Raw genomic sequence first — 25992 nt, 5'->3', positions numbered from 1 at the left:
TTTTAAATAAAGGTTTAATTGGATAATTGGTTTAATTGGATGAATCTTTGCAATTATATAGTTACTAGATGGTGGCCCGATTCTAACGCATCTGGTATTCTAGAATATGCATGTCCACGTAGTATATTGCACAGCCCACGTAGTATATTGCCCAGTCACGTAGTATATTGCCCAGCCGCGTAATATATTGCCCAGCCACGTAGTATATTGCCCAGTCACGTAGTATATTGCCCAGTCACGTAGTATATTGCACATCCCACGTAGTATATTGCCCAGCCATGCAGTATATTGCCCAGCTACGTAGTATATTGCCCAGTCACGTAGTATATTGCCCAGTCACATAGTATATTGCCCAGCCACATAATATATTGCCCAGTCACGTAGTATATTGCCCAGCTCCGTAGTATATTGCACAGCGACGTAGTATACAGCACAGACACGTAGCTGCTGTGAATTCTGTTGTCGAACTCCCTCCTGTGGTCGTGAATGGTACTTCGGCGAGTTCTGTCCATGGACTCCCTCTGGTGGCTTTGAGTGAAGCTGCTGCTTCTGAGGTTCCTTACACAGGTGACGTGGTTTATTCTTTGGTTGGCTGCTCTATTTAACTCCATTCAGATCGTTACTCCATGCCAGCTGTCAATGTTCCTGCATTGGTTCAGTTCGCTCTTGGATCTTTCTGGTGACCTGTCTTCTCCAGCAGAAGCTAAGTTCCTGATAGTTATTATTTGTTGATTGTTTCCTTGTCCAGCTGGTTATCATGATTTTGTCTTGCTAGCTGGAAGCTCTGGGATGCAGAGTGGCATCTCCGCACCGTTAGTCGGTGCGGAGGTCTTTTTGCACACTCTGCGTGGTCTTTTGTAGTTTTTTGTGCTGACCGCAAAGATACCTTTCCTATCCTCTGTCTGTTTAGTAAGTCTGGCCTCCCTTTGCTGAAACCCGTTTCATTTCTGTGTTTGTGACTTTCATCTTTACTCACAGTCAATATATGTGGGGGGCTGCCTTTTCCTTTGGGGAATTTCTCTGAGGCAAGGTAGGCTTTATTTTCTATCTCTAGGGCTAGCTAGCTCTTAGGCTGTGAAGAGGCGTCTAGGGAGAGTCAGGAACGCTCCACGGCTATTTCTAGTTGTTGTGATAGGATTAGGGCCTGCGGTCAGCAGAGCTCCCACATCCCAGAGCTTGTCCTGTGTGAGTTTAACTATCAGGTCGTGCCGGGTGCTCCTAACCACCAGGTCATAACAGTACAGCTGGCCCAAAGTATTAATGCATCTCAATAGAGGGATAAGAGAAGTTCTGAGACCATTTTTTTTTCTTTGCACTGTGTTTTGTCTTTCTTTTCCCCTAAACCTTTGGGTGGTTCAGGACACAGGTGTAGATATGGACATTCAAGGTCTGTCCTCTTGTGTGGATCATCTCACTGCAAGGGCACAAAACATTCAAGATTTTGTGGTTCAGAATCCTATGTTAGAGCCTAGAATTCCTATTCCTGATTTATTTTCTGGGGATATATCTAAGTTTCTGAATTTCAAAAATAATTGTAAACTGTTTCTAGCTTTGAAACCCCGCTCCTCTGGTGACCCCGTTCAACAAGTAAAAATCATTATTTCTTTATTGCGTGGTGACCCTCAAGACTGGGCATTTTCACTTGCGCCAGGAGATCCTGCATTGCGTGATGTTGATGCGTTTTTTCTGGCGCTTGGATTGCTTTATGATGAACCAAATTCAGTGGATCAGGCAGAGAAAATCTTGCTGGCTTTGTGTCAGGGTCAGGATGAAGCAGAGGTGTACTGTCAGAAGTTTAGAAAGTGGTCTGTGCTTACTCAGTGGAATGAGTGTGCCCTGGCGGCAATTTTCAGAAAGGGTCTTTCTGAAGCCCTTAAGGATGTCATGGTGGGATTTCCCATGCCTGCTGGTCTGAATGAGTCTATGTCCTTGGCCATTCAGATCGATCGGCGCTTGCGTGAGCGCAAAGCTGTGCACCATCTGGCGGTATTCTCTGAGCATAGGCCTGAGCCTATGCAGTGTGATAGGACTTTGACCAGAGATGAACGGCAAGAACACAGACGTCGGAATGGGCTGTGTTTTTACTGTGGTGAATCCACTCATGCTATCTCCGATTGTCCTAAGAGCACTAAGCGGTTCGCTAGGTCTGCCACCATTGGTACGGTACAGTCTAAATTTCTTTTGTCCGTTACTCTGATTTGCTCTCTGTCGTCCTATTCTGTTATGGCATTTGTGGATTCAGGCGCTGCCCTGAATTTGATGGACTTGGAGTTTGCCAGGCGCTGTGGTTTTTTCTTGGAGCCCTTGCAGTATCCTATTCCATTGAGAGGAATTGATACTACGCATTTGGCCAAGAATAAGCCTCAGCACTGGACTCAATTGACCATGTGCATGGCTCCTGCACATCAGGAGGATATTCGCTTTTTGGTGTTGCATAATCTGCATAATGTGGTCGTTTTGGGGTTGCCATGGCTACAGGTCCATAATCCAGTGTTAGATTGGAAATCTATGTCTGTGTCCGGCTGGGGTTGTCAGGGGGTACATGGTGATGTTCCATTGTTGTCAATTTTGCCTTCCACTCCTTCTGAAGTCCCTGAGTTTTTATCAGATTACCGGAATGTATTTGAAGAGCCCAAATCCGGTGCCCTACCTCCTCATAGGGATTGCGATTGTGCTATTAATTTGATTCCTGGTAGTAAGTTTCCTAAGGGCCGTCTGTTTAATTTATCTGTGCCAGAGCACGCCGCTATGCGGAGTTATATAAAGGAATCCTTGGAGAAGGGTCATATTCGCCCGTCGTCGTCACCATTGGGAGCAGGGTTCTTTTTTGTGGCCAAGAAGGATGGCTCTTTGAGACCTTGTATTGATTACCGCCTTCTTAATAAGATCACAGTCAAATTTCAGTATCCTTTGCCGCTGCTGTCTGATTTGTTTGCTCGGATTAAGGGGGCTAGTTGGTTCACCAAGATAGATCTTCGAGGGGCATATAATCTTGTGCGAATTAAACAGGGCGATGAATGGAAAACAGCCATTTTGAGTACCTGGTTATGCCATTCGGGCTTTCTAATGCTCCATCTGTGTTTCAGTCCTTTATGCATGACATCTTTCGAGAGTACCTGGATAGATTCATGATTGTATATTTGGATGACATTTTGGTCGTTTCGGATGATTGGGAGTCTCATGTGAAGCAGGTCAGAATGGTGTTCCAGGTCCTTCGTGCGAATTCTTTGTTTGTGAAGGGGTCAAAGTGTCTCTTTGGAGTTCAGAAGGTTTCATTTTTGGGTTTCATTTTTTCCCCTTCTACTATCGAGATGGACCCTGTTAAAGTTCAGGCCATTTATGATTGGACTCAGCCGACATCTGTGAAGAGCCTGCAGAAGTTCCTGGGCTTTGCTAATTTTTACCGTCGCTTCATCGCTAATTTTTCTAGTATTGCTAAACCGTTGACTGATTTGACCAAGAAAGGTGCTGATGTGGTCAATTGGTCCTCTGCGGCTGTAGAGGCTTTTCAGGAGTTGAAGCGTCATTTTTCTTCTGCCCCTGTGTTGTGCCAGCCAGATGTTTCGCTCCCGTTTCAGGTCGAGGTTGATGCTTCTGAGATTGGAGCAGGGGCTGTTTTGTCACAAAGAAGTTCTGATGGCTCGGTGATGAAACCTTGTGCCTTCTTTTCTAGAAAATTCTCACCTGCTGAGCACAATTATGATGTTGGCAATCGAGAGTTGTTGGCCATGAAGTGGGCATTCGAGGAGTGGCGACATTGGCTTGAAGGAGCTAAACATCGCGTGGTGGTCTTGACGGATCACAAGAATTTGACTTATCTCGAGTCTGCCAAACGGTTGAATCCTAGACAGGCTCGATGGTTGCTCTTTTTCTCCCGTTTTGACTTTGTGGTTTCATACCTTCCGGGATCTAAGAATGTGAAGGCTGATGCCCTGTCAAGGAGTTTTGTGCCTGACTCTCCGGGTGTTCCGGAGCCGGCGGGTATTCTTAAAGAGGGGGTAATTTTGTCTACCATCTCCCCTGATTTGCGGCGCGTGCTGCAGAAGTTTCAGGCTGATAGACCTGACCGTTGTCCAGCGGAGAGACTGTTTGTCCCTGATAGATGGACTAGTAGAGTTATCTCTGAGGTTCATTGTTCGGTGTTGGCTGGTCATCCTGGAATCTTTGGCACCAGAGATTTGGTGGCTAGATCCTTTTGGTGGCCTTCTTTGTCACGGGATGTGCGTTCTTTTGTGCAGTCCTGTGGGACTTGTGCTCGGGCTAAGCCCTGCTGTTCTCGTGCCAGTGGGTTGCTTTTGCCCTTGCCGGTCCCGAAGAGGCCCTGGACGCATATTTCCATGGATTTTATTTCTGATCTCCCTGTTTCTCAAAGGATGTCGGTCATTTGGGTGGTTTGTGATCGCTTCTCTAAGATGGTCCATTTGGTACCCTTGTCTAAATTGCCTTCCTCCTCTGATTTGCTGCCATTGTTTTTCCAGCATGTGGTTCGTTTGCATGGCATTCCAGAGAACATCGTCTCGGACAGAGGTTCCCAGTTTGTTTCGAGGTTTTGGCGGTCCTTTTGTGCTAAGATGGGCATTGATTTGTCTTTTTCTTCGGCTTTCCATCCTCAGACTAATGGCCAAACCGAACGAACTAATCAGACTTTGGAAACATATCTGAGATGCTTTGTTTCTGCTGATCAGGATGATTGGGTGTCCTTTTTGCCTTTGGCTGAGTTCGCCCTTAATAATCGGGCCAGCTCGGCTACTTTAGTTTCTCCTTTTTTCTGTAATTCTGGTTTCCATCCTCGTTTCTCTTCAGGGCAGGTTGAGCCTTCGGACTGTCCTGGTGTGGATACGGTGGTGGACAGGTTGCAGCAGATTTGGACTCATGTAGTGGACAATTTGACATTGTCCCAGGAGAAGGCTCAACGTTTCGCTAACCGCCGGCGCTGTGTTGGTCCCCGACTTCGTGTTGGGGATTTGGTTTGGTTGTCATCTCGTCATATTCCTATGAAGGTTTCCTCTCCTAAGTTTAAGCCTCGTTTCATTGGGCCATATAAGATTTCTGAAGTTCTTAATCCTGTGTCATTTCGTTTGGACCTTCCAGCTTCTTTTGCCATCCATAATGTGTTCCATAGGTCGTTGTTGCGGAGATACGTGGCGCCTATGGTTCCCTCCGTTGATCCTCCTGCCCCGGTGTTGGTCGAGGGGGAGTTGGAATATGTGGTGGAGAAGATTTTGGATTCTCGTGTTTCGAGACGGAAACTCCAGTACCTGGTCAAGTGGAAGGGTTATGGTCAGGAAGATAATTCCTGGGTTTTTGCCTCTGATGTTCATGCTGCCGATCTAGTTCGTGCCTTTCATTTGGCTCATCCTGATCGGCCTGGGAGCTTTGGTGAGGGTTCGGTGACCCCTCCTCAAGGGGGGGGTACTGTTGTGAATTCTGTTGTCGAACTCCCTCCTGTGGTCGTGAATGGTACTTCGGCGAGTTCTGTCCATGGACTCCCTCTGGTGGCTGTGAGTGAAGCTGCTGCTTCTGAGGTTCCTTACACAGGTGACGTGGTTTATCCTTTGGTTGGCTGCTCTATTTAACTCCATTCAGATCGTTACTCCATGCCAGCTGTCAATGTTCCTGCATTGGTTCAGTTCGCTCTTGGATCTTTCTGGTGACCTGTCTTCTCCAGCAGAAGCTAAGTTCCTGATAGTTATTATTTGTTGATTGTTTCCTTGTCCAGCTGGTTATCTTGATTTTGTCTTGCTAGCTGGAAGCTCTGGGATGCAGAGTGGCATCTCCGCACCGTTAGTCGGTGCGGAGGTCTTTTTGCACACTCTGCGTGGTCTTTTGTAGTTTTTTGTGCTGACCGCAAAGATACCTTTCCTATCCTCTGTCTGTTTAGTAAGTCTGGCCTCCCTTTGCTGAAACCCGTTTCATTTCTGTGTTTGTGACTTTCATCTTTACTCACAGTCAATATATGTGGGGGGCTGCCTTTTCCTTTGGGGAATTTCTCTGAGGCAAGGTAGGCTTTATTTTCTATCTCTAGGGCTAGCTAGCTCTTAGGCTGTGAAGAGGCATCTAGGGAGATTCAGGAACGCTCCACGGCTATTTCTAGTTGTTGTGATAGGATTAGGGCCTGCGGTCAGCAGAGCTCCCACATCCCAGAGCTTGTCCTGTGTGAGTTTAACTATCAGGTCGTGCCGGGTGCTCCTAACCACCAGGTCATAACACGTAGCATATTGCACAGCCACGTAGTATATTGTCCAGCTACATAGTATATTGCCCAGTCACGTAGTATATTGCCCAGTCACGTAGTATATTGCCCAGCGACGTAGTATACAGCACAGAGCCACGTAATATACAGCATACAGTCACGTAGTATATTGCCCAGCCACGTAGTATATTGTCCAGTCACGTAGTATATAGCACTGCCCAAACAGTATATAACAGTGGCCACATAATATCTAGCACAGCCCACAGAGTATATCACACAGCCCACATAGTATATAACAATGCCTATGTAGTATACAGCACAGAGCCACGCGGTATCTAACACAGCCCACATAGTATACAGCAGTGTGGGCACCATATCCCTGTTAAAAAAAATAATTAAAATAAAAAATAGTTATATACTCACCCGCCGGGATCGTATCTAGGGAGGCTCTGGCGCAGGCGATGAGTGCACGGCTGCCGCCATCTTCCGTTCTCAGGATGCATTGCGAAATTACCCAGATGACGTAGCGGTCTCGCAAGACTGCTAAGTCTTCTGGGTAACTTTGCAATGCATCGCTGAGAATGGAAGATGGCGGCAGGCGCGAGCTGCTCGGCGGACTACGGAGGGTGAGTATAGCAGGTTTCTTGTTTTTTTATTATTTTTAACATTAGATTTTTTTACTATTGATGCCGCATAGGCAGCATCAATAGTAAAAAGTTGGGGACACACAGGGTTAATTGCGGCAGTGACGGAGTGCGTTACCCGCGACATAACGTGGTCCGTTACCGCCGACATTAACCCTGTGTGAGCGGTGACCGGAGAGAAGTATGCGGGTGCCGGGCACTGGGCACTGACTGCGGGTAGTAAGGAGCGGCCATTTTCTTCCGGACTGTGCCCGTCGCTGATTTGTCATGGCTGTTTTGCCACAACCAATCAGCGACTTGGATTTCCATGACAGACAGAGGCCGCGACCAATAAATATCCATGACAGACAGACAGACAGATGGAAGTGACCCTTAGACAATTATGTAGTAGATAGTTCAATATTCTTGTACTTTCAATGGCAACAAAAATGACCTACATTAATAATATACATAAAACTTCACCTTAGGTGTCAAGCTAATGCCGCTTTTTATTTATTTTTTTGTATGCTGAAATATTGTATTTGTGTCTAAATTACATCAATATGATGTGCATGAAAAGTGTTGTGCTTTTATAATAAGTTTGAGTTTGATGAAAGCAATACGAGAAATCATCAATATATTATGCAACTTGAAGTCAGGATCCAAGGGGTAACATTTCTCCTTGCGGAGAGTGACATGTCAAGTCTGCCATGTCAAGGTGTGGATACTTTTAATTCTTACAATGCTCCTCTAGGTAAATAAATAGTTAACTTGCCTCATCAGAGAGAAAGACTACTAGAACTCTAGTGCCACTTATTGGCAGAAGCAATCCTAAAAGTCAATATCAATCCTCCAACAAGCCTTGCCACATGACTTAGGATAAAAGCTAAACCATATTCTCAGTTTGCAGACACTGTGTTTTAGGGAACTGCTTCTCATCAGTGCAACGTGTGAGAGCTGGTTTGGCTAGGTGAGAGGAATCAACATGAAACCAAAATTATTGGCAATGGCATAGTTATTGGTTTTAGTTTGTGACATTAGTGACTTTGGTGTGAACAAAATTTTTATTTGGCAATTCTCTCAATAGAGCTTAAAAACAGCTGGAAAAAATACTTGAGAATAATGTATTCTAAAATCTATTTATACACACTGAACAGTTTCAACATCTACTATATAAAGCTGAATGTGTGTGTGTGTGTGTGTGTGTATGTCCGGGATTGGCATCTGCACCGTCGCAGCTACAGCCACAAAATTTTGCACAGTCACATGTCTGGACCCCGAGAGCGTCATAGGCTACGTTGTGAGGTGAAATTTTAACCCCGCGTGTTCCAATTCACCAAACAATTTTGCCCCTATCTACATAATGGGGAAAAAAGTGAAAGGAAAAGTGTTGGAGGCGTTGCAGCTACAGAAACAAAATTTTGCACAGTCACACGTCTGGACCCCGAGAGCATCATAGGCTATATTGTGAGGCGAAATTTTAACCCCGCGCGTTCCAATTCACCAAACAATTTTGCCCCTATCTACATAATGGGGAAAAAGTGAAAGGAAAAGTGTTGGAGGCGTCGCAGCTACAGAAACAAAATTTTGCACAGTCACACGTCTGGACCCTGAGAGTGTCATAGGCTACGTTGTGAGGTGAAATTTTAACCCCGCGCTTTCCAATTCACCAAACAATTTTGCCCCTATCTGCATAATGGGGAAAAAGTGAAATTAAAAGTGTTGGAGGCATCGCAGCTACAGAAACAAAATTTTGCACAGTCACACGTCTGGACCCTGAGAGCGTCATAGGCTATGTTGTGAGGTGAAATTTTAACCCCGCGCTTTCCAATTCACCAAACTATTTTTCCCCTATCTACATAATGGGGAAAAGTGAAAGGAAAAGTGTTGGAGGTAAATTGACAGCTGCCAGATGTGAACAAGGGGGACTTAAAGAATGAGAGCGATGGCGCCAAAGAGTATATACCGATCAGTTGCTAAGGTGGGGCCCCGACATGAGATACTCACCACACATGGGGATATGAACACACACACAAAATGCGCCACACACTACCACGTGCTTGAACACATATACCACCCTCAGCACACATTTCACCACACATACACCAACCTCGCCACATAAAAGTCGAAACACAAAAGTCGCCGCTCAAAACTCGCCACGCGCAAAACTCGCCACATGCAAAAACTAGGCTCACGCAAAACTCTCCACAAGTGCAAAACTCACCTCATGGAAAACTCACCACATGCAAAACTTGCACACACGGAAAAATTGCCACATGCACAAAATTTGCAACACATGCAAAAGTTGCCTCACACAAAACTTGCACATACTCAAAAGGCACCACACATAAAACTCACCACGCGCAAAACTCGCCATGCGCAAAACTTGCTGCACACAACTTGCTACATTAACCTGTCACATGCAACTCGACACACAAAAAGTTGCTACACGCATGTTGCCACACAAAACTCATCTCACAAAAGTCGCTACATGCATGTCGCCACACACAACTCAACACACACAACTTGACAAACGAAACTCGCACTAAAACACACACAAGTCTGGTATTAGCCTTCAAAAATAAAAATCTGATTAATAAGCAGACAAACTACAAGAGCAACAAATGTACCATATAGGAAATACGGCAGCTGTCAGTCACATGACCTGTCTATTATGTGTATGTGTGAGCTAATATATACTGCCAGGGGGAGGGCTTTCTGTTGGCTGGGGATTTATCAGGCTGCCAATTTATCTTACAAATACTGAGGTAAAAATACTGAGCAAATAACGTGTTAACGAGGTCTAATACAGGAGATCACACAGGTATATACTATATACAGGGGAGATGACACACAGATATATACTATATACAGGAGAGATGACACACAGGTATATACTATATAAAGGAGGAGATGACATACAGGTATATACTATATACAGGAGCAGATTACCTACAGGTATATACTATATACAGGAGGAGATGACATACAGGTATATGCTATATATAGAAAATGACATACAGGTATATACTATATACAAGAGGAGATGACACACACATATATACTATATACAGGGGAGATGACACACAGGTATATACTATATACAGGAGGAGATGACATACAGGTATATACTATATATAGAAGGAGATGACATACAGGTATATACTATATATAGGAGGAGATGACATACAGGTATATACTATATACAGGAGATGACATACAAGTGTATACTATATATAAGGGAGATGACAAACATGTATATACTGAGGTGAAAATGAGAGGTGTGAGGTGAAAATGAAAAGGTGTGAGTGCAAAATGAGAGGAGTGAGGGAAAATAGTGTAGTGATCGGAAAATGACAGATGTGAGGTCGAAATGACAAGTGTTAGGCGGGAATGAGAGGAGTGAGGGAGAAAATGAGAGGTGTGAGGGAGAAAATGAGAGATGTGAGGGGGAAAATTAAAGATGTGATTGGGAAAATGAGAGGCGTGATGGGAAAATAAGAGAAGTGACGTGCTATAGCTAACCACAGATATTTACTATGGCCAGGCAACGCCAGGCTCTTCAGCTAGTCTACTATATAAAGCTGAATGTGTGTGTGTGTATGTGTGTGTGTATGTCCGGGATTGGCATCTGCACCGTCGCAGCTACAGCCACAAAATTTTGCACAGTCACACGTCTGGACCCCGAGAGCGTCATAGGCTATATTGTGAGGCGAAATTTTAACCCCGCGCGTTCCAATTCACCAAACAATTTTGCCCCTGTCTACATAATGGGGAAAAAGTGAAATTAAAAGTGTTGGAGGCATCGCAGCTACAGAAACAAAATTTTGCACAGTCACACGTCTGGACCCTGAGAGCTTCATAGGCTACGTTGTGAGGTGAAATTTTAACCCCGCGCTTTCCAATTCACCAAACTATTTTTCCCCTATCTACATAATGGGGAAAAGTGAAAGGAAAAGTGTTGGAGGTAAATTGACAGCTGCCAGATGTGAACAAGGGGGACTTAAAGAATGAGAGCGATGGCGCCAAAGAGTATATACCGATCAGTTGCTAAGGTGGGGCCCCGACATGAGATACTCACCACACATGGGGATATGAACACACACACAAAATGCGCCACACACTACCACGTGCTTGAACACATATACCACCCTCAGCACACATTTCACCACACATACACCAACCTCGCCACATAAAAGTCGAAACACAAAAGTCGCCGCTCAAAACTCGCCACGCGCAAAACTCGCCACATGCAAAAACTAGGCTCACGCAAAACTCTCCACAAGTGCAAAACTCACCTCATGGAAAACTCACCACATGCAAAACTTGCACACACGGAAAAATTGCCACATGCACAAAATTTGCAACACATGCAAAAGTTGCCTCACACAAAACTTGCACATACTCAAAAGGCACCACACATAAAACTCACCACGCGCAAAACTCGCCATGCGCAAAACTTGCTGCACACAACTTGCTACATTAACCTGTCACATGCAACTCGACACACAAAAAGTTGCTACACGCATGTTGCCACACAAAACTCATCTCACAAAAGTCGCTACATGCATGTCGCCACACACAACTCAACACACACAACTTGACAAACGAAAGTCGCACTAAAACACACACAAGTCTGGTATTAGCCTTCAAAAATAAAAATCTGATTAATAAGCAGACAAACTACAAGAGCAACAAATGTACCATATAGGAAATACGGCAGCTGTCAGTCACATGACCTGTCTATTATGTGTATGTGTGAGCTAATATATACTGCCAGGGGGAGGGCTTTCTGTTGGCTGGGGATTTATCAGGCTGCCAATTTATCTTACAAATACTGAGGTAAAAATACTGAGCAAATAACGTGTTAACGAGGTCTAATACAGGAGATCACACAGGTATATACTATATACAGGGGAGATGACACACAGATATATACTATATACAGGAGAGATGACACACAGGTATATACTATATAAAGGAGGAGATGACATACAGGTATATACTATATACAGGAGCAGATTACCTACAGGTATATACTATATACAGGAGGAGATGACATACAGGTATATGCTATATATAGAAAATGACATACAGGTATATACTATATACAAGAGGAGATGACACACACATATATACTATATACAGGGGAGATGACACACAGGTATATACTATATACAGGAGGAGATGACATACAGGTATATACTATATATAGAAGGAGATGACATACAGGTATATACTATATATAGGAGGAGATGACATACAGGTATATACTATATACAGGAGATGACATACAAGTGTATACTATATATAAGGGAGATGACAAACATGTATATACTGAGGTGAAAATGAGAGGTGTGAGGTGAAAATGAAAAGGTGTGAGTGCAAAATGAGAGGAGTGAGGGAAAATAGTGTAGTGATCGGAAAATGACAGATGTGAGGTCGAAATGACAAGTGTTAGGCGGGAATGAGAGGAGTGAGGGAGAAAATGAGAGGTGTGAGGGAGAAAATGAGAGATGTGAGGGGGAAAATTAAAGATGTGATTGGGAAAATGAGAGGCGTGATGGGAAAATAAGAGAAGTGACGTGCTATAGCTAACCACAGATATTTACTATGGCCAGGCAACGCCGGGCTCTTCAGCTAGTCTACTATATAAAGCTGAATGTGTGTGTGTGTATGTGTGTGTGTATGTCCGGGATTGGCATCTGCACCGTCGCAGCTACAGCCACAAAATTTTGCACAGTCACACGTCTGGACCCCGAGAGCGTCATAGGCTATATTGTGAGGCGAAATTTTAACCCCGCGCGTTCCAATTCACCAAACAATTTTGCCCCTGTCTACATAATGGGGAAAAAGTGAAAGGAAAAGTGTTGGAGGCGTCGCAGCTACAGCCACAAAATTTTGCACAGCCACACGTCTGGACCCCGAGAGCGTCATAGGCTATATTGTGAGGCGAAATTTTAACCCCGCGTGTTCCAATTCACCAAACAATTTTGCCCCTATCTACATAATGGGGAAAAAGTGAAAGGAAAAGTGTTGGAAGCGTCGCAGCTACAGAAACAAAATTTTGCACAGTCACACGTCTGGACCCTGAGAGCGTCATAGGCTATGTTGTGAGGTGAAATTTCAACCCCGCGCTTTCCAATTCACCAAACAATTTTGCCCCTATCTACATAATGGGGAAAAAAGTGAAAGGAAAAGTGTTGGGAGGCGTCGCAGCTACAGAAACAAAATTTTGCACAGTCACACGTCTGGACCCCGAGAGCGTCATAGGCTATATTGTGAGGCGAAATTTTAACCCCGCGCGTTCCAATTCACCAAACAATTTTGCCCCTATCTACATAATGGGGAAAAAGTGAAAGGAAAAGTGTTGGAGGCGTCGCAGCTACAGAAACAAAATTTTGCACAGTCACACGTCTGGACCCTGAGAGTGTCATAGGCTACGTTGTGAGGTGAAATTTTAACCCCGCGCTTTCCAATTCACCAAACAATTTTGCCCCTATCTGCATAATGGGGAAAAAGTGAAATTAAAAGTGTTGGAGGCGTCGCAGCTACAGCCACAAAATTTTGCACAGTCACACGTCTGGACCCTGAGAGCTTCATAGGCTACGTTGTGAGGTGAAATTTTAACCCCGCGCTTTCCAATTCACCAAACTATTTTTCCCCTATCTACATAATGGGGAAAAGTGAAAGGAAAAGTGTTGGAGGTAAATTGACAGCTGCCAGATGTGAACAAGGGGGACTTAAAGAATGAGAGCGATGGCGCCAAAGAGTATATACCGATCAGTTGCTAAGGTGGGGCCCCGACATGAGATACTCACCACACATGGGGATATGAACACACACACAAAATGCGCCACACACTACCACGTGCTTGAACACATATACCACCCTCAGCACACATTTCACCACACATACACCAACCTCGCCACATAAAAGTCGAAACACAAAAGTCGCCGCTCAAAACTCGCCACGCGCAAAACTCGCCACATGCAAAAACTAGGCTCACGCAAAACTCTCCACAAGTGCAAAACTCACCTCATGGAAAACTCACCACATGCAAAACTTGCACACACGGAAAAATTGCCACATGCATAAAATTTGCAACACATGCAAAAGTTGCCTCACACAAAACTTGCACATACTCAAAAGGCACCAGACATAAAACTCACCACGCGCAAAACTCGCCATGTGCAAAACTTGCTGCACACAACTTGCTACACTAACCTGTTACATGCAACTCGACACACAAAAACTTGCTACATGCATGTTGCCACACAAAACTCAACACACACAACTTGACAAACGAAACTCACCCTAAAACACACATAAGTCTGGTATTAGCCTTCAAAAATAAAAATCTGATTAATAAGCAGACAAACTACAAGAGCAACAAATGTACCATATAGGAAATACAGCAGCTATCAGTCACATGACCTGTCTATTATGTGTATGTGTGAGCTAATATATACTGCCAGGGGGAGGGCTTCCTGTTGGCTGGGGATTTATCAGGCTGCCAATTTATCTTACAAATACTGAGGTAAAAATACTGAGCAAATAATGTGTTAACGAGGTCTAATACAGGAGATCACACAGGTATATACTATATACAGGGGAGATGACACACAGATATATACTATATACAGGAGAGATAACACACAGGTATATACTATATAGAGGAGGAGATGACATACAGGTACATACTATATACAGGAGGAGATTACATACAGGTATATACTAAATACAGGAGGAGATGACACACAGGCATATACTATATACAGGAGCAGATTACCTACAGGTATATACTATATACAGGAGGAGATGACATACAGGTATATGCTATATATAGAAGATGACATACAGGTATATACTATATACAGGAGGAGATGACACACAGATATATACTATATACAGGGGAGATGACACACATGTATATAATATATACAGGAGGAGATGACATACAGGTATATACTATATATAGAAGGAGATGACATACAGGTATATACTATATATAGGAGGAGATGACATACAGGTATATACTATATATAGGAGGAGATGACATACAGGTATATACTATATATAGGAGGAGATGACATACAGGTATATACTATATACAGGGGAGATGACACACAGGTATATACTATATACAGGGGAGATGACATACAGGTATATACTATATACAGGAGATGACATACAGGTGTATACTATATATAAGGGAGATGACAAACATGTATATACGGAGGTGAAAATGCGAGGTGTGAGGTGAAAATGAAAAGGTGTGAGTGCAAAATGAGAGGAGTGAGGGAAAATAGTGTAGTGATCGGAAAATGACAGATGTGAGGTCGAAATGACAAGTGTTAGGGGGGAATGAGAGGAGTGAGGGAGAAAATGAGAGGTGTGAGGGAGAAAATGAGAGATGTGAGGGGGAAAATGAGAGGCGTGATGGGAAAATAAGAGAAGTGACGTGCTATAACTAACCACAGATATTTGCTATGCCCAGGCAACGCCGGGCTCTTCAGCTAGTCTCCATATAAAAAACTAACATCAAGCAATTCCATACTTAAAGCAACATCGTGTCACCTACCACACATTATAAATAACATTCCATTAGGAGAATTAATTAGAACTAAACGAAATGGCTCCATAGAACAAACATTTAACATGGAATCAGAAAAAACTTGCTCTAGACAGAAAAATAGAGGTTATTGCACATGGTCACGAACAAAGCCCAAAAAAATTATTTCTGACATGGATAGAAGGGATTTATTGACTGATAAAAAAAAGAAAATTACCACAAAATAATAATAATATATAATTTTCTACTAATTATAGTTTACAATACCAGGAAATAGTTAATATTATAAATAAATACATACCAATGTTGAACCAAGATGACAAACTCAGAGAAATCATAAAAAACGACATTCGCTTTTTACAAAAAAAAAAGCACCCACATTGGGATTAATTTTATCCCCCAGTTTATTTTCTAGTTTCCTTATATAATTTGACTCTTTGAATTAGCAATACAAACTGAGACTATCTCCAATTTTCAATCTGCTTCAGCACTGCAGTAGTACACCACAATCAGATAAAAATGTTCGACCCTCATGTAGAATGAGCTGTGTGGTCAGGCCTCCTTTCCCGATACTGTACAATAGTGCTCCTTGGCTGGTCCCCACCTGTTATACTGGCTCCGATAGCCCTCCACATTGACTGCACTACATCATGTGATGTGATAGCTACAGGGGAATATAGGGAAGCTAACATGGCTGCACCTAACATCTTTGGCCCACTTTCTGAATCTTTAGTAGTTTGTGAAATTGTAGTGAGTATTTTTTTTTACAATCCTTCAAATTGAATCGCAGAATGTTCAAGTCAATTTTCCTGAAATGTTCAGATTCCCAAGAATCTAAAGTTGTTCCTCAGTGGATCATTTTATTCATCTCTAGTTTTAACTGCTTCTTGTCATGCCACTGCATTTAATTACTAATGCAAGGTATTGTTTTCCCTTAGGGCAGTCCCACACGTCCAGATAATTCCGGTACCGGAAAAATTGGTACCGCAATTATCCGTGTCCGTGTGCCCCTGCGTTTCTGTGGCACATCAGTGTGGCACACGTGCGGCACAGGTGTGCCGCCCGTGTGCCCACTGGGTACCACACGCATGGTGCAGGAGACAGCGCTAAAGTTTAGCGCTGTCCCCTGCATCTGGTGCTGAAGCTGCCATTCATATCTTCCCTGCAGCAGCGTTTGCTGTAGAGAAGATATGAATATTCCTTTTTTTTTTGTTTCTCGTGTTTAAAATAAATATCCATGTCCCCACCCCCCTCCCACTCCCTGTGCACCCACCCGCTGTTCTTAAAATACTCACCCGGCTCCCTCGATGGCTGGCGCTGCTTCCTGTCCTGGCCGCACCTTCTACTGTATGAGCGGTCACGTGGGGCCGCTCATTACCGTAATGAATATGCGGCTTTACCCCTATGGGAGGTGGAACCGCATATTCGTGACTGTAATCGGCGGCCCCACATGACTGCTCATACAGTAGAAGGTGCGGCCAGGACAGGAAGCAGCGCCAGCCAGCGAGGAAGCCGGGTGAGTATTTTAAGAGCAGCGGGCGGGCGCACAGGGGGTGGGAGGGGGTGGGGACATGGATATTTATTTTAAACATGAGAAACAAAAAAAAAAGGAATATTCATAACTTCTCTACAGCAAACGCTGCTGCAGGAAAGATATGAATGGGGCTTCAGCACCAGTAAGGGGGACAGCGCTTACAGTAGCGCTTACAGTAGCACGGCACACGGACTTTAATGGGTCCGTGTAATCCGTGCGTTCCCACGAACACTGACATGTCTCCGTTTTTGGTGCACGGAGACACGGTCCGCAAAAAATCAATGGCATCTGCACAGATGCATTGATTTCAATGTGTCTACGTGTGTCAGTGGCTCCGGTACATGAGGAAACTGTCACCTCACGTACCGGAGCCACTGACATGTGAAACCGGCCTTAGGCTGTGAAAAGGTTCCTTCTGGAATCACGATTTTGGGTCTCTGCTTCTCAACCTGCTCATCCTCACCTGTTGCAAGCACTGAAGATGATAATGTTCACGCAGCATCAGTTGTCTAGCTCTGCTTGTTGAACATCACCTATATCATAATTGCTATTGACTAATGAGTTTGATAGAGAGAGAGGAGCTCACTTTATCTGCTATCATTGCTCCGAGAATTGAGTGCAGGGGCCAATATTTTTTTTTTTAAGCCACAGTTCTGATTATGGTGGCCAACTGGTGTTAGGGCTAGTGGAACGCACCAAATAATTAAATAGATAGAATAAGGTGAGTTCGCAGCCCGGGGTCCACCGTGCAGAGATGGAACCTGCTGCTAAGTAATGACGGACTAGATGACGGTCAGAGTAACTAATATGCACAGAAGTGCGTGCTGCGCCACACAGGCAGACACCACTAACTACTCAGACTTGGGTAAGGAAAGTGCTCTTACAGCACACGGTGCTGCACTGGCGGTTATAGCAGTTAGATGCTGTTTACGTGTGGCTTTGTGCTGATAGCTCAGCTGGGCGCTAGATAGCAGACATCCACCTTTTGCGAGCAGTCATACACAAGGGAGGGGATATATAAAAAACGACTTGCACTCATCAACACACACACTTTTCAAATATATACTAGCGCATGGCCGTGTGGCCATGTGAACCTTTTATAGCTGCAGCAAGTACAGGACCTTCCCAGAAGGACCAATGGGAGTCTGCCACAGAAGAAGAACACCTTCAGGACCTCCCTAGAGGATCATTGGGATTTGCTGCAGTATCAAAGCATATGACCCCCAACCTCCAATGGGAGGTCGTCCCGTGGGCATGCTCAGAAAGGGAAAAGCTGGACTTAGTCCCAGAAAGACCTGCTCGCTGCTGAATATTGCTGGCTACAAGGACAGAGCCTGGAAGGGTAGTAGTAACCAGTCGTCCAGTATCAGCCTGAGCTAGACGCTGGGACCGAAGTCTCCGCTGAGCAGACGCCACTGCGGCTGGAGAAGAATGGTAGACCGCAGCGGAGATGGTTTGAGATTCCCCCTGTGCAGAGGTGGTAACTCGTCACCTAACAACTGGTCTATCATAAAAATCTGCCTATTAGGCAGACCCATGGCACAGCGTTTGGCTGTTAGTTTTACACTAACCGGCCATAATATTTGGAATTTCAAAATTGCTACTTTTCCTACATTCCCTAAAACTGTATAAAAAGTCAAACACTTTTAATGTACCCCAAGTGGTGTTAAAAGTAGAATAAAAATACATTATTTTAGTTAGAAAATGTGCTGAAATATAACAAAAAAAGAAACAAATTTGATATAATAGTACCATTATTGACGCTTATAATGACTTTAACAAGTTGTACCATGTCATCAATAAAATAAAAAATACCGAAATTGCTGATTTTTTCCCATCACCAACCAAAGAATAATAAAAATTATTCAATACATTATATTTACCTTTAAATGATTAAAACAAGACCTCATAAGCTTTTATCGCCATATAGCCATAGAAATTAAAAATGTATCTTTAGGAAGGAGATGATGAGAAAAATAGAAAAAAATTTAGCCTGAAGGGGGTTAATAATCCCCTGCATGGGACTTTTGTCATAAGTTATTTACAAAAAATAAAGAAATGCCATTTAAAGCAAACTAAAGTTTTAATTAAACGGTTATTCCCAAGATCACAATATAATTCAATTAAGCTGTCCAGATGACAGTCTTTTCACATGTACCAAGTGTCCATGTGAAAAAAAATCACATGCTGTATTCTCTTCTGAGTGTTGGAAGATACCTGCCTATTCAAGTTTATGGATGTTACACAGATATATTTCCATTATAAACATAGGAAGCAAATGTTAACATAGGAATGTGATCATGAACATTTTGTATGAACATGTCATGCATGTCACATAAATGTTGATGTATATAAAGAGATGTTCCACAAGTGTCACATTTATGGAAAATACAGATATACAGGTGCAACATCGAAGGCATAAAGGATGACATCTTTTCATATGCTTGTCTGACCCCCGCCATAAATTGACTAGCTTGAGCCACCATTGTGATTGACTTATGAGGAATGTCAAACCATTTTAACCCTGTTGGAGTGAACCAGGTATAAAAGGTTCTCATCCCAGTGCAACATCCTCCAGTTTAAACGGTGGTTGAATCTGGTGACTTATTACAATTAGTTGAATTTGACGAATTATTACAATTCCACTTGCTCTGTAAATGGTGTGTGCCCTCTTACCATTTGGGTTCCTGAGTGGCTGCACATGTTCCAGCAATGGTATGTCCACACGAGAGTATAATGGTTGACAAATAGGATCTTGTTCCTAACTTGCCATGCCGTTTTTTTTTAAATATTTTTAAAATATTCAGCACATTACTTAAAAAAAAAAAATTACATATAATTTTTTGTGAAAATATTTAAGTTAAATCTTATATGCACTATGCAAATTAAATACATTGTCTTCAACAGCAACATTTAAATTTCAAGATCACAGTAGAAACAATTTTCAGAGAAGAGGTAAAGTCTGATTAATTATTCAAAATGGGCAGCACACATGGAGAGATGATAACTGCTTGCAGTGTCATATTGCTTCAGGCATGAGAAAAATAATCTGCAGATGTTTATTGACTGTAGGCTGGTAATTCTAGGTTACAGAGCATTGAGAATGTTGGGCTAATTCAATCAGCTTGATTTGCATTTTGAATAAACACCTGGGAAATGCAAGAAAGTAAAAAGGTATGTAGTAGAAAAGGTTTTTATGCAATCACTAGCTGTGCAGCTTCTGTTCACTTACAATTTATTTTGACATTGCCCTTAGGATAGTCTTAAATCCATATTATTTCTTCCAAGTTGTGCGTATACACGTTGTATGCGACTATAGAAAAATCATGTGTACTTCTTCAATTCTGACCATGAACTATTTGTAGTAGATGTCTTGTAAGATAAAAAATAAGTAAAAGAAAAAATAATGTTGTGGTGTGAAGATGAATGATAAGAAAGTGTAGAAAAACCATGAACAATTTTTTAAAAGACAGCAACATGTTTCAAAATGTGGGCCTAGCAAAAATGCATTGCTGGCCTTTTCCAGACCGATAGATCTCAATTGATTTGTTTCTCAATTGTTCTGGAATTGCTTTTCAATGCAGCATGATCTATAGTTTTGAAGGAACTTTTGGTCTACTTCACTTTGTCAGGCAGGTCCTATTTAAGTGATTTCTTGATTGAGAACAGGTGTGGCAGAGGGGCGTGGCCTGACGGAGCAGGAGAGCAGACGTGCTACAGAGGAGCTCCTGCTTATCACCCAGCTAACATACCTAAAAGACCCACTGGGAAGCTCCTTGCCGAGCCTAAAAGACTATCCTAAGTCCCTGGACCAGGGAGAGAGACCTCCTGGAAAGGGCGCTCGGCTGCGTTATCTGGTCCCAGCAGAGGCGACGGGTGAGGGAGCTGGCGGGAACGCTAGCCGCCATTTTGGGACAGCAGGCGGGAAGGATCTGAAGGCACGGAGGTCGGACCAACTCGAACCCCTGCTCCATACCTGTCCTCGGCGGCTGCCGCCGGGATTCATCCGCCGGTGAATTGAAGAAGCTGCGTGGCGCCGGGAAGCTGAACGGCTCGTCCAGGTGGGAGGTGCTGGGACAAACCGCCGGACCATAAAGCGGCACAGGAGGAGAGGGTGCACGCAGGGACCGGCCCCGGGGGAATGCACTCCTAGCTGCGGGATTGCCAGGTGGACGCCGACGAGGTGACCTCCTTTCGGCCGCTGGCGCCGGTTAGCTGGCGGCCCCTGCGCGGCGCCAGCGAGGGGATTGCTGTGACCTCTGGTGCCCGCCGCAGCTGCTGCTGCGGAGCCAACGACGGTGAAAACCAAGAGAGCATCTATAACCCTGAGGTGGGTCCTTCCACACTAGGAGGCTAGGGGCTGGGTCCTCACTGGAGACTGTGAGCACAGCTCAGACCTGAGCATTGGGGGAGACTAGCCGCAGATCATTGCAGCTACCGCTACTTGACAACCAGCGGTTCCGCCCAAACTAGCCCCCATCTTTGGGTTCACTGAAGCTTTTTATGCTACACCACGAACGCTATCCGCTGACATCAAAACTGACCCCCTCCCCACCACTATCATCCAACCTCCTGTTAATCTTATTGTGTCACGTTTTTCTGACAATCTCTAATGGATCCCCCCCCCTCCCATTGGGGCTCCATCACAATACCCTGCTCTCTTCCACTCCTACCTGTGCAACATAGGATGTAGCTACCACTAAGAGGAGCTGGAGGAGATTTGGGAGTTCCTTATTTTCATTGACTTGCAGTAATTTATCTACAATGGTCAAATCCGCACAAAAATCAACTAGATCGAACTCTAGATCCGTCAGCTCTACCCCTCAAGCAGATATAGAAAAATTCCTAAAAAAACAAAACAACCCAGCCATTACCGCTAAACCTCCCCAATCACAAGAGAGAGACATGGAAACTCACACAGAATCTGAATGTGATAGCGACGGGGATACAGATGATCAAGCTGGAGGAGAGCAAGTCACCAGGTCATTTATCAGGAGAATCCTAAGCAAAGCCCTAGGTCCTATAGGCAAAGACCTCTCAACTATCAAACAAGACCTTAACCAACTGGGCCATAGAATAGAAGCGGTAGAAACCTCTCAAGCAGAGTTGATTCATAGTACTAACTCCTCCCTGAGCTGCCACGTGCAGCAAGAAGAACACATAAATCGAATTTATAACATACTAGAGGACCACGAAAATAGGGAGAGAAGAAATAATCTCAGGCTAAAAGGTGTTCCGGAATCGACCCTCCCAGAAGCACTGACCCCTACTGTCATTGAAATCTTCCGCTCAATTCTCAACCCATCAGACCCTCTTGAGATTGACCTGGTGAGAGTCCATAGAGCTTTGAGACCCAAACCAAAACCTGACGAAGCTCCACGGGATGTTTTATGCCGCTTCCTTGATTATAGAACCAAAGATCTGTTACTAAAAAGAGCTCGGGAGGCGGAGTCGATCACACACGATGGGACTTCAATCCAAATCTTCCAAGATCTCTCAGCCTCCACTCTATATAAAAGACGTCTCCTGAAACCCCTCACCTCTGTTCTTCAGCAGAGACACTACCCATACCGCTGGCTATTCCCCTTTGGTATTTCTATATCGGCTAAAGACCGGAAATTCGTGATCAAATCCACGGCTGATATTAAGAAGGTCTGCAAGGAACTGGAGATCCAGCTCGATCAACCACCTATTTTGGAGACTGTTCATGAAACCCATAGGCTGGGGCCTATGCCTGTACCCTCTCCTTGGCAAGATTCCTCGGCCTCAAAATCTGCGCGTTCAAAACGCCGCTCCTCCAAAAATGCATCACCAAGAGACAAAGACCATGACCCTGACTGAATAAGACTAGGAGCAAAGAGTAGAAAAATTAAGAGAGAGAAGATTTTCCTGTTACCTTCTTGTTCTATTACATATGTTTTCTTCTTTGATCTCATACAATTTTTGCTCTCGAGCTTATTGAGTTTACTGTTTTCTTTGCTGTTCCTTCCGGACGACAAGGACTTATGTTTACGTAATGTTCTTACTGCAATCTTTGAAGTATAAAAATTTCAGCATGTTGTTGTTTATATGACTCCCTTCTCTGACCTCCTTCTCCATGTCCCCCACCTAAGCTATAAAAAGTTTCATACCACCTAACGTTATCCCCTCCTATCCACCATGTTCTGACCATTTTGTTTTCTTATGTTCTCATGATTCTAACTGTTTTTCCTTTTCATCCACCCTCGCCGCTAGACACCCCTTCTTCCCTCATGATCCGCGGGACGAGCCATTCCTCTGCTTGATCTGTCCTAAACTACATGCATCATGACAGTGAACCGTAAGTCCTTTCAGATTATTTCACATAACGTACATGGACTGAACTCACCAATCCCCAGGTCGCAAACTTTAAATTCTTTCAAAAAATCTAAATATGACATCCTTCTTCTACAAGAGACCCATTTTACCAAAGACAAAACTCCTACATTTGAAAAATGCTTTTTTGACAGGTGGTACCACGCTACATCCCCTCAAAAGGGATCAAGAGGAGTATCAATAGCATTCGCTAGAGATATACCTTTCCTCCTGGTGGAATGCCTATCTGACCCTGAGGGCCGGTACATTTTTGTCAAAGGCCTCATAGCTGGCAATATGGTCACTGTAGGCAACATATACATCCCTAATAAACACCACCTAAAATGGTTACACAAAACCTTAACTAAATTACGGACTTTTCAAGAAGGCGCAGTTATACTAGGAGGTGACCTCAATGTAGCACTAGAACCCACTCTAGACACCTCAACCAAGAAAAGCTCCATTTCATTAAAAGATCTAGCCCGTCTCAAATCATTAGTGCATTCCCTTGAACTGATCGATGCATGGCGCTATTTACACCCAACAGATACTGACTACACTTTTTACTCACACCCTCACAACTCCTATCATCGCCTGGATTACATTTTTATCTCTAGACCCCTCCTTCATTCTACCATAAGCACAAATATAATTCCCGCTATCCACTCTGACCACTCTATAGTTCTAATTAACCTAGAATTCCACAAACCATACTCTAACTCTAGGACATGGAGGCTTAACGAATCGCTACTACAACGTGAAGACGTCAAAAAACGTATCCGTGAATCGCTCCAAGAATACTTTAAACTTAATTCCACCCCTGACATTGACCCTCCACTATTGTGGGAAGCCCATAAGGCCACGATTCGTGGTGTATTCATTTCAATTGCTTCGTTCTTAAATAGACAGAAAAAAGCAGAAATCCTAGCCCTATATAACGACATTGTGACTTTGGATGCTTGCCATTAGAAAGAATTATCTGATGATGTACTTTCACAACTTACGAGAAAACGCCAATCTTTAAAAGACCTATTAAACACCCGCACTTCCAAAAATTACCTTTCCTGGAAAAACAAAATTTTTGCACATGGGGATAAAGCATCCAAACTCATGATCTCTTTGATCAAAAAACGCCAAACTTGAACCTTTATTCATAAAATCAAATCTACTGAAGGTCAAACTACGCAACAATACAACCAGATCACTGATGCATTTTTGACCTTCTTTAAAGATCTATATCAACTCCGCCAGAGTGACTCCACAGAAGACAAAAATCAAAGGCAAACCAAAACTCGAGCTTTTTTATCCTCCTTACACCTCCCCCAACTTTCTGTTCTCCAACAGGAGTGCCTGCTCAGACCCTTTGACCTCTCTGAGCTTCAGTCCACCCTGTCTGGTAGAGCAAAAGGGAAGTCCCCAGGACCGGATGGACTCCCCAAAATATATTACAAATCCTTCTTTGACATTTTGGGCCCACACCTAATAAATGTATGTAATGCAGTTCTGGATGGTAAATCTTTCCCCTCCCAATCGCTTGAAGCCCATATCTCCCTTCTTCATAAGGAAGGGAAAGATCCAGAAAGTTGTGGAAGCTACAGACCCATCTCCTTGCTTAATGTTGATCTAAAAATGTATGCAAGTATTATTGCAAGGAGACTAGCGGAACTATTACCACAACTCATCTCACCCAACCAGACAGGTTTTGTGACAGGCCGGGAGGGGAGGGACAATACCTCCAGAATTCTACACCTAATACAGTACGCAAAAATACACAAAATCCCTCTTGTTTTATTGGGGACAGACGCCGAAAAGGCCTTTGACAGGGTGGACTGGACATTCTTACGTGAAACTCTCCTCACCTTTCACTTCCCCCCCCAATTAGTAGATGCAATTTTCCAGATGTACACCACTCCCTCGGCTCGACTGAGAATTAATAACTTACTATCAGACCCCTTCTATATCCAAAATGGCACGCGGCAGGGGTGCCCTCTCTCTCCGATTCTATACGTGCTTGCTATGGAGCCTCTAATCCAAAGCATTCAACAAAATGTAGATATCAAAGGGATCCAAGTTGGCGGCTTCCATCACAAATCTGCAGCGTTTGCGGATGATCTTCTAGTGGTACTGTCTGATCCTGGGAGAGGTATCCCTGCCTTTGTCCATACAATAGAGCTCTATGGGGAACTATCCAACTACAAAATTAACATCACAAAGTCAGAAGCATTAAGCCTTAATATTCCCAAATCCGGAATTGATAGACTGAAAAAACTTTACCCCTTCAAATGGCCATCCAAGTTCATAACAAATCTGGGCATCAAAATTGGGAGGTCGATGGGAGAACTCTTGGAGCTCAATATTACACCTTTACTAAAACAGGCTACCCTCACGGTTAGCTCCTGGAAAACTCCCTTCCTATCTTGGATGGGAAGGAAAAATCTATTGAAAAGCATTATACTACCTAAATTCTTATTTTTCTTCCAGATGCTCCCTATTTATATTCCCAAACACTACCTGGCCAAAATTAACTCCTTTTTCATCAACTTTGTCTGGAATAATAAACGTCCTCGAATTAACGCTACCACATTAGCTTTACCGAGGTCGGAGGGAGGCATGGGTGTCCCTGATATTTTCCAATATTATAAAGCCGCTATACTCTCTAGAGTAGTTGATTGGATCAGAAAACCTACCGAAAAACTTTGGCTGCCCATTGAAGAACACCTCGCTCCTATCCCTC

This window comes from Ranitomeya imitator, chromosome 1, assembly GCF_032444005.1.
Source record: "Ranitomeya imitator isolate aRanImi1 chromosome 1, aRanImi1.pri, whole genome shotgun sequence".
In the NCBI taxonomy this organism is placed as follows: Eukaryota; Metazoa; Chordata; class Amphibia; order Anura; family Dendrobatidae; genus Ranitomeya; species Ranitomeya imitator.
The sequence above is the reverse complement of the archived record's forward strand: the minus strand, read 5'-3'. Positions refer to the sequence as shown.